Raw genomic sequence first — 11,010 nt, forward strand, 5'->3', positions numbered from 1 at the left:
GCGGTAGCATGAGGCGATACCTGGACCCTACAAAGTTTGCACAGGCAGTCCAACTCCTCCCATCCTGCACAGCAGGTGTAGCAGCAGCTCACACTGCAAACAGCACACAGCTCCTGTTTGGCCCTGAACATCCGCAGAGTGCTGGGGGCCAAATCTCCACATGTATGCAGACCAACCAGAACTGCATCCTGGACACCAGCCAGAGAAAAGAGAAACTCACTGATCATAATTTGCTATGGACACATCCAAGTCCCTCTACATTTTTTGGCACAATTTCACCTAATTATCATGATTAGGATAATCGCAGGCGTCTCGCTGAGCTGTAATAGCAATAGAACAACTTCAGCTCCATAATCAAAGCCCACAGCTGGAACACTATTACAGCACAGAGTTTCTCTTGTGGTATTATATGAGTTTAGTATACATGAATTACTTGATCCTGAGAGAATGTCATATGAAATAAATTCACAACACATTTACAATGCAAAAACATAATGCTTCAACTAACATGGTAAAACACAATTTGAGCACCTAATTAGTATTTTAAGCATTATATTATATGTNTCAGCAGGACCTCTATCTGCTCCTTTGTGTGCAAGGAGGAACAGGATGAGCACTGCCAGAGCCTTACAAAATGACCTCCACCAGGCCACTGGTGTGAATGACTCTGAGAAAACAATCAGAAACAGACTTCATGAGGGTGGCCTGAGGGCCTGACGTCCTCTAGTGCACTCTGTGCTCACTGCCTGTCACCGTGGAACTTGATTGGCATTTGCCATTAAACACCAGAATTGGCAGGTCCACCTCTGGCGCTAAAAGGGTCTGGAAAAGCGGTGGAGAATGTTACTGAGCACATGTGACAGATGTAAAAGGGTCTGGAAAAGCGGTGGAGAATGTTATGCTGCCTGTAACATTGTTCAGCATGACCGGTTTGGTGGTGGGTCAGTGATTGTCTGGGAAGGCATATCCATGGAGGAACACAGAGACCTCTACAGGCCAGACAATGGCACACTTACTGCCATTAGGTATCGGGATGGAATCCTTGAACCCGTTGTCAGACCCTACGCTGGTGCATTGGGTCCTTGTTTCTCCTGGTGCACGACAATACCCGGCTTCATGTGGCGAGAGTATGCAGTGCCCCGGCCTAAGGTGGGAGCATGCACATCTTGCCATTACTACTACAGCCTGGGTCCATCCTGATGTCACCAGGTTGCACTTTCGGAACTGTCCAGAATCGCCTGTTGGATGCCCTGGTCCAGATCTGGGAGGGGAATACCAGGATACCGTCGTAGATATCCATTAGGGCGTTGCTGTAAACGTTATCGGGCTGCAAAAAAGCCTAAGCTTGCAATGGGGCCCAAAAACTGAAAATACTGAGAGTACTTACTTCCTTGAGCTGCTGTGCATGAAATTTAAGCTTAATGGGATTCAGGCCTGCTGCATCCTTTCTTTCTACTTCTGGGAACTTTGAGTGTCTTTTGAATTCCCAATGCCTCTGCAGGTTATACTTCTCTTTACTTAGCTAAAACAAATGCGGGCATTCATTCCCTTAAATAACAAATCCCAGTCTTACTTTCAGTAGATAGATATCCCACATGATATTTTTCCTTTATATTATATACAAAGCCACATTCCTGATTTCTGACTTATCACAACACAAACCAGTATATACACACACAAATATACAAAGCCACATTCCTGATTTCTGATTTGTGTCATCAGCTCCCACAAGACTCCATTCATCCAAAGAAAGCAGAAGCAGAAAATGTCATCGTATCAGAAGACAAAGCAAGAATATGAAAGGATAAAGGAGGAACGAGCACGAAAAAGAGAGGTGAGGAAATAAAACCTAGCAAATGTATCAGTATGATGGAATTGTTGTACAGTTTTCTATTCCCTAATGAATCTCCTGTCATTAAGGAAGGGCCCATTATGTCACATAAACACACAGTTTAACCATCTTTTACATTCTTTGGCAAATGATTGATGCATGTTTTATTATGTGTGTGTGTAGGAATTCTTGAAAAACAAAGCTCAGCGAGAGGAGGCTCTGAAGAAATACAAGGAAAAGAAAACAGCAACATATCAGTTGTTGAAAAGAAAAACCAAAAAGGGTCAGCCCAACCTTAACCTGCATATGGAGCTGTTGCTGCAAAAGATTGAAGCTCAGCGCAAATAATTCAGACTCTTATAACTCTGTTAATTCAAGTTGACAGTAACCTCAAGAATGTATACCTTTGCATACCTTTTTCTTTCCCAGTAATATTTCTTGTAAATAAATAAAATATTAAATTATACTCTTATAACTCTAAGTTAATTTAAGATGACAGTACAGAACTAATGCTATGACAGTAAGCTTATGGAAAAACATGAAGCTTTATAATATCTATTATGTGGTAAATCTATTTTTATCATTATATTTAGGTAAATAATGCTGTCAGCAGCCTAAAAGTACAGTAGTGCCTAAAAATTCTTAAATATTTATAGCATAACTTTCTTTTCTCTAACGACTCTTTTAAAAGTATTTTTGTGACATGATGGAATGATATATTTTGTTTATTAGGTGAAAAGCATTGATATCAAAATAGTAATAAAATACAAAATGCTAAAATACAAATATTTAAATTTGTTGATACTGAATTTTGCAAAGCATCTAACTTTTCATACAAAAATATTTAAAACAACATAAAAACATAAGGCACTGATGCATTAGTAGCAATATTAGAAGCTCCCAGCAGCTCCAGTAACTGTAATATGATTTCATGAACAGAGGCAGAGGGTGTGGTCATTGAGTCATATGGCCCCTCCTTCTTTATTTTGACTCCTCCCCCACATCATCATAGTCTGTTTTTAAAAAACAAGCAAATTCACGTTCATTTTTATAAATGCATCACAATTTAGTTTAAATAGGGTTTAAATGAGCGACATAATGATTAAAAGTACATTATGTAAAAAGATGACAAAAACATACCTAAAAGGTTTCTCTCATCTTCATTGCTGTTCTTCACATCATCATACTCCTCCTGATCTCCCTCTGATACACATGTGAAATAAAACCCTCACATTGTAATGTGTAACACAGCTTGTGTCATTCATCTCATTCTCCTCATGACTGTCTGAGACTATTAGATTAAACCTGATAAAGCCATGATGATTCATTAATGGTAGAAACACGTTCAATATATCATAAAAACATATATAAGAGTGATATTAAATTGCAGTTCTGTGTGTTTTATTTACACCTTGAAAGTTCTGTCAATAATGATGACGTCATCATAATGATCTAGTGTGTCCACTACATACATGAAGATACAAACAGAACAAATGTCACATCATCATATCAATTTACTGAGCATCATTTTAAAAGGTATTATGTTAAACATACTAAAAAGGTAAAAACACCTTTTTTAATATCAGAAGTTCTGTTAAAACTCATCGTAACATCATCATAGCTTATATATATATATATATATATAGGAACACACATCCTAGTGAGGATACATCCCTCCTAGTCCAGTCCTTCTGAGGATTCACGGCTAAAGTCCTCTCAGCATTAAATGCCAGAATGATACATAGTGAGTGCACGTCTACATCATAAATGTTTCTGTCAAAGCAGAAAAATACTACTAGAATTATAATTTTTTAATTTTTTATATCTGAATAATTTTTTTATTAACTAACTTTCTTTTAATGCAGTACAGGTAATGACCATCTGTGGTCTCTCACTTTGTTTGTTTGTTTGTTTAGAGTTTATTCACAAATTCACCAGCAAATTCTATAATACAGTGGGGGTAAAGAATACGAAATACATAAATATATACAGACATAAATATACTTTCTTTGCATGAACATTTGGGGGGCCCATAGTTTATGAAAAAAAGAAAAAATGTCCCGGAGAGACAAGGTACACAGTTACCACCTGTAACTAGACGATGGTAAATGAGCTGAAAGCACGCAAGAGCACACCAATATAGACATAAAAATACATACACATACAATCATACACATACATCCCAGTAGACCATGAAAAGACAGTTATATATTAAATATAGGTTGATAGATAATATTATTTTAGTTGTCTTTTAAAGTTGGAGATAGAGGGCAACACCTTAAGGCCATCATCAATCCCGTTCCACATCTGTGGCCCCCTAAAGACAATGCTCATACTGGCGCGAACATGTCGGCGATATTTTCCAGATATGAGTGATTTGGTTCTCGTTTGGTATGTGTGCTGGGGGCTGAAGATAGGAACAAGACTACTTAATCTAGAGTACAGATTATTAACAATTTGAAACATAAGGTAGGCATTATGATATTTATTTAGCCCAGTTAATCTTAGTAACTCAAAGCGATAAAGAGGGTGAGTGGGAGAATTTATCTCTGACCAGGACAGAGCCTGTATGGCTTTCTTTTGCAATGATGCAAGGTTTTTAAGATGACTTGTGAAGGTGTTGCACCATATCACATCACAGTAATTAAGATGTGGTTCAAATAGAGTTTTATACAACAAGAGTAGGGCAGACAGCGGAAGAACGTGTCTGATCTGATTTATTAAAAATAAATAAATAAATAAAAAAAATGAAATGAAAATAGTCTTATAAAGATGGAAAGCAAAATGTCTCTCACCTTACCGCCTGAAAACAAGTTCAGGCCTCCCGTAAAGGGGAGTAGGCTATTAGAAAAATTAAATCATGATAGAGAGACTGTCGCCCAAAATCCACAAAAAGTAGAGGCAAACAGATCACCGCTGTGCGCTGTCAATGGAGAACAGAATAAGATAGGAGCACAAACGACAGTAAGCCATAGCCTGCAGGTCTATCACCCTCATCGCATGGATTTGGGCAAACTATGATCTAAGTGATCCGTGAAGGCAAGGAGACAATGAAAGCTTCAGCCTCAGCTACCGTGGGAAAGTGTTTCCTACCTCCCGACTCCATCTTAATATAAAGCCTGGCCGGGTAGAGCAGGGACGGCTTGAATCCACGCTCGTACAACTCCGACATGACCGTTTTAAACTCTTTCTGCTGTTCCACAACCTCTGGAGGATAATCCTCAAATACAAGGATGGAATGGTCCTGGAATTTCAGCCTACCCCTCATGGTCCGTACATGGCAAATGATCTTATCCTTTACCTGGAACCTGAGGAGACGAATGATGATCGGTCTTGGCCGCTGGTTGGGTGGAGGTTTGAGTGCCAGGGCTCTGTGAGCCCGTTCACATTCCACAGGCAAATCGAGGAACCCTCCAAAGACCTCCTTGAGTATCTTGGTGAAGAAAGCTGTCGGTTGTGGCCCCTCCACGGATTCAGCTACACCAATGACTCTGATGTTGTTACGCCGGCTCCATGATTCAAGGTCGACGATTTTAGTTGCTAGTTTAGCATGGTCTGTCTGGAGTTTGGTGATAGTTTCCTTGGCAGCCTTCAGGCATAGCTCTCGCGCGTCACCTTCACTCTCAAGAATTTCGAGTTTCTCAGCGTGTTCTGTCAAGGTAGTTATGACACCGTTCAACTTGGTCTCAAGAGCTGAAAAAGTTTGTTTGAAGTCCTCGGAGATGGCGGTTCGGTGAGACTCAAGCAGGTGGGTGAGGGACGCCATTGTGACTGTCTCAGCATTTGAGTCGGTCTGCACCGTTTTGCCTTCGGCATGGTCACAACAGATCAATAAGTTAGTAAATCCACCACTTTAGATAAGTTTAGGAGAGAGTTAAGTTACAAACGATGAGTTTAAAGATAAGCAAACATTAGCGAGGGCGCGAGACGCTGCGTGCGTGTTCACTTGTTCCCACATCACTGGTTTACATTACACATAGTTCAGCATTATGTGATTTTTTTACAACTAAAATAAAGACATAATGCTTTCACCTAAAAAATATAAATATATATTTTTGTATTGCATAACATAAGGAAACTGAACAAACTCAGTGTCGATTTTCATTTTCAGATACTAAATTTTTTGTGAATTGGAATCTGCAAAGGATTGTAGGCAACTGAAGGACACAAATGATACACCTGAGTAGCACTCGCTAGACTTCCAGACAAGTGTGTTGGAGCTGGATGAAGCTAAGTCCTGACCTTCCAGGAGCAGGACTGGACACCCCTGCTTTATGTATTTTTAAATATTTAATCTACCTGTACATTTTACATTAAATACCTGTAACGTCGCATCTGGTCTACATTCCATCAGTGATGACAACAGAATAGTGTATCCTGCGTCATTTTCTTCATGTCAACGCTTAAGAAACGTTATGCCATTTGAAAACACAACCTAATAAACATATATATAATCTTTAATTTAAAAAAACAACAAAAAAAACCTATTTTTAAAGTAAAACAAAAAATGTATATATTGTCTTTATTTGTTAGATACAGCAAAAAAAACCTTTTTTTCAAGCAAAACATTCCACAGATGTTCAGCAAATGTTATCTACATGAATAGAAATACAAATATGTAATGTTTACAAGAGCAAGAGAGACACTGTGATAGCAAAAAACACAGAAAATCATCACATTCCCCTGAGAGCAGATACGCTTTACGAAACCCCAGTAAAAGGATCCGTGATTGCAAGCAAGGTGCTGTCGCTTGTCATTTTTGTCACATAAGATGGAAATGCTTTTGTTATGAGGAACAGACCAACACGAAAGTGGGGGCTGACAGAAACCACCACGCACTTCCTCCCAGGGGCTGTTCACTGTGCCCAACCTCCTCCCCAAAATAGTTGAATTACTTGCATTTTAAAAACATTAGAGACAGAATGTTTTTGTTGGGCCAATTAGCAAACACACACACACACAAAAAAAAAAAAAAAAAAACACACACACACACACACACATGCGTATCCTCACATAAACACTCAGGAAGAGACGCAGTCTGACACACACACACACATGAACATGCACCTGCAGCTCTGTGGCACACACACACACACACACACACAACACACTTGCAACCTCAGCGTCGATGTGGTTTTTCTGTCAGGATTCTGTGTTTTGATCAGAGGTTTTAACAGGACATAATATAGATGGATATCAACTGTCTGACAGACCTCTTAGTATGGTATTAAATGAGATTGATGGCTCATTGTCTCACACCCTCTTGAGTGAAGTGATTGTGTAGGGGGGGTTTTTTTCTGTGCCTGATCTTCCTCTAAAGGTCCTCAGACATTCATCCTGTGTTCTCCTCTTCCTCCAAAGAGAGTCTCGTGAGTTGTAGACGACCCAAACCCTGCTGATCATTCACAACACATGACTATCACAGCCTGAATACGCCAACAATTGACGAGTCTCTGGAATCTCTCCTACCCCTCCTCATCACTCTTTTCTTGCTGATCGTATAAAGCAGTGGCACTAAGAAGCAGTAAGAGCAACAACTCCCCCGAACAATCACAAAGCACTGGGTGAGACGCTGGTGGAGGAGTTGTGGAGGAGCGACTGATGTTTTGAGCAACTGGAGGAAAACCTGGAGGCGAAACGATGAGTTTTGGGCAGGAGTAGTGGACACTGACACGACTCTGGCAATAACAACACAAACAATTAAAATTATAATACCAAAAATGTATTCTAAAAATTAATATTATTCCTCAGTGTTAGGTGTGACCTGCACAGGTGAGTCCAGCGTGCTCTTTGTGGGAGCAGTCAGTGTGATTATTCAGAGAGAGAGGACAGTACCAAATAGAATCTCATTCCTTTAACAATAACGACTTGGCTAAAATCACACTAACGCATTAAGCAGTACTTTGTTTACAACTTTAATCAGCCCTCAGTGCTAATCCCACAGCCAATTGCCTAAGTGCATAATAAATGATAATCGCTGATGTCCGTTAATAAAAATAAATAGTTAACTGAGCTAGTTAGTGGATTAATTAAATGTTAACAGCTATCACTTTTGATTGGTAAGAATGTATTAATGTCTGAAATTAACATTAAGACAATAGTTCCAGATGTTGTAATGTGCTGCATCTTGCTAACATTTGCTAATTTTTCAATGAGCAGGCATGAGCATAGAGCAGTGCTGCAAGCTGGAGACTGCATAAACGGCACAATAAAAATCCCACTCTGCCTCTTACCTCGAATTATAGCAGAAAAATCCTAGTGAATGTTTGTGTGAATATTTTTTAAAAAATCAACAGACTCCCTTGAGGCATACGAAGTGCTGGCTACGGTAGTGCGCTTACTGCGTAAACAGACCGTTGTGAGGTCTAAAACATGCCAGGCGACTCCTCCTCCACTCCCCATTCTAGGCCCCTCTGTTACTTCTCATAACATCATAAGCCGCTGGTTCCACAGGTCCGAACCCACATTTCTTAAACATGAATACAAACACATGCAAACAATTAATTACCATAAATCAACAAAAATTCACCGTATTACTCACTAAATGAAGCGCACAACAAACAACACCTACAGCACCTGTTTGAACCACGTCCAGAAGACAAATTGCCATAACGCTTGGAACGTTCTATGCCTCTCTATTTCGTGATTGACCGTGCAGAATTTTCTCGTTGTGATTAGCGACCGTGACCGCTTGATCAGATCAAAGGGAGTTGGATTAGATTGGTGATGAAGTTGATCAAATTGCAGATTCCACCTGCTTGATTCAGAGGTAAACACGCCTAGCTTGTGTATGTGTGTTTTATTCAAGCCATAGTGGTTGGCACAGATACTCAGTGTTTGGCTAAAAATGCATGGTGTCCCTTTAGGCTTTTAGAAGGAAATCTGACAGCTGATTCCACTCTTGCTGTAGAAGCAGACAAAACACCAGATCTTCCACAGTTCAGCTCCTGACATATCAGACTCGCTGTGTCTCCGTCCATCTGGTTCCAGCACACATTACCCCAGGATCCATTGTAGAAAACCTCCAAATTCCCTTCACAGCCCTCAGTTAACCTGATCTCTTTAAACTCTAGATGAAAATAAAAAGAAAATATTATTTTAAATTACGAAAATTGAAAAACCTGGACATTATGGATATGTGAATGTGTTAAATGGTTATTTCTAAAAACGTTATATTAATTTTAAATATAATTTAAAAAACACAGCAGCTTCTTTACCTGAGCACACGACTCCTACATCCTCCTTGTGTTGACAGTCATGTTTTCCCCAGCCTGGAGAAGAGCAGCTCCACAGGGACGTCTCATTCCCCTCACACTCCACCTCATCCAGCCATATGGGTCCAGAACCAGGACCAAACCAGGCTGATACCTGCTGGTTACTGAGGGCCACTCCACACTGCAGCTGTCTGCACACCACATGAGCATCTTTAATATCCCAGGAGTCATCACACACTGTCCCCCATGAGCCACTGTGAAAAACCTCCAGCCTCCCTGCACAGTCTCCCCCAGAACCCACCAGCCTGATGGACCCCCGACCTGATATTCAGAGAAAGAAAAACACATTACTGACCACGAACAACTGAAGAATCTGCTCAGATGTTGTTCTTCTCACCAAGGCAGGTGATTGACAGCTGTTGTGTGGAGCTGCAGTTGAGAGTTTGTGGAGAGCTGCAGTTCCCCAGATGACCTTCACTCCCAGAGCACTGGAAGCCCGTCACACACTCATGACTGTGTTCAGGACTGGATGAAGAGGAGCCGGAGAAGTTCAACACAGGGCCACAGCCCAGCTGTCTGCAGACCACAGAGGATTCAGTGAGACTCCAGGAGTCCAGCAGAACTCTCCTCCAGACCTGATGGACGAAAACTTCCACCTCCCCCTCACACTGTCTCTCTCCAGACAACCGCACCAGACCATCATGAAGAGCTAGAGAGGAATCTGAAGAGATAATGTCATGTTGTATTAAATATTGCAAATGTGTTAAAGACCACAGAGGAACATTTACATAATAAACATACTTTATATCATTATTACATTTTACATAATTAATTTTAAAACCTAAATGACACAAGCATTAATCTAAAATCTGAAACGTACATGTAGGGAACAAATATTGTATATTTATATAAATATTGTATATGAGTCTCTCAGAAGCATAATATTAGTAAATCTCACAGTTAATGGACTCACTAGAGCAGATGACTCCAACATCTCGACTATGTGAACATTCAGCTCGACTCCATGAAGAGATGGAACATTCTGAGAGTTTTCTTTCATTCCCGTCACAATCAAACACATCAGCCCAGACTTCATCACTTCCCTCTCCAAACCAATCTGATCCCACAACAGACACAGCAATCCCACAATTCAGCTGTCTACAGAGGACACTGGCAGCTCTCATATCCCAGCATGTATCACACACTGTGCCCCACTCATTGAGGAACTGAAGCTCCACTCTTCCAGAACAAGAGTCTGAACCATTTATCAGTCTGAGATCAGTGTAACCTGAACAAAGTAAGGAAAGTTCAGAAACAATGCATAAAAGTGTCTTTAGATAGATCACTTTATATCTTAAATCTAAGACATGACTGAGCATCAAAAACAAATAAAGAGATGCTGAATATTTATACTTAACCAGAGCAGATCAATCCCACATTGTTGTCAGTGGTGCAGTTGTGTTTGTGTGATGACGATACTGAGCAAAATGAAATTTGAGATTCATTTCCACTACACTGAATCTCTTGTGTCCACATCTGAGCATCTCCTTTGCCAAAAGCAGCTGCCCCCAGCACCTGTACAGAAGCCCCACAGTCCAGCTCTCTACACACAACCTCTGCATCCTGCTGGTCAAAGGCAGCATCACACACTGACATCCACGTCTGATCATGAAGTATCTCTAACCTCCCAGAGCAAAGATGAGAACCATCAGCAAGTCTGGAGCGTTTATGGCCTGTTTATATAGCATAAAAGTGAGCATTAGGTGAGCTGTTTTGTTTAACAGGTTCTGGATGTGGCAAGTTTTACATACAATTAAATTTTTAACACTCAATAAAGTGTTTCATATATACATATATACATTTTTAAAGGTTTACTGTAGTAAATTATTTTTTATTTTATTTTATTTTATGGAATATTCTCTCCTTCATATCTCTGCCTAGGTTGCTTCTTTTCATTATATATAC

General features: G+C 40.1%; 1 long non-coding RNA gene and 1 pseudogene across 1 annotated transcript; one reads left to right on the forward strand and one right to left on the reverse strand.

Moving 5' to 3' along the window:
* The window catches only part of LOC109075698, an 84,378-nt pseudogene that overhangs the window by 61,401 nt on the left and 11,967 nt on the right, over nucleotides 1-11,010 (reverse strand).
* LOC109067751 lies at nucleotides 1,674-2,106 on the forward strand. The gene is made up of 2 exons (XR_006157411.1): nucleotides 1,674-1,834; nucleotides 2,015-2,106. It is a non-coding gene; the product is annotated as an uncharacterized LOC109067751 (long non-coding RNA).

Source organism: Cyprinus carpio, chromosome A4, assembly GCF_018340385.1.
Source record: "Cyprinus carpio isolate SPL01 chromosome A4, ASM1834038v1, whole genome shotgun sequence".
Lineage (NCBI taxonomy): Eukaryota > Metazoa > Chordata > Actinopteri > Cypriniformes > Cyprinidae > Cyprinus > Cyprinus carpio.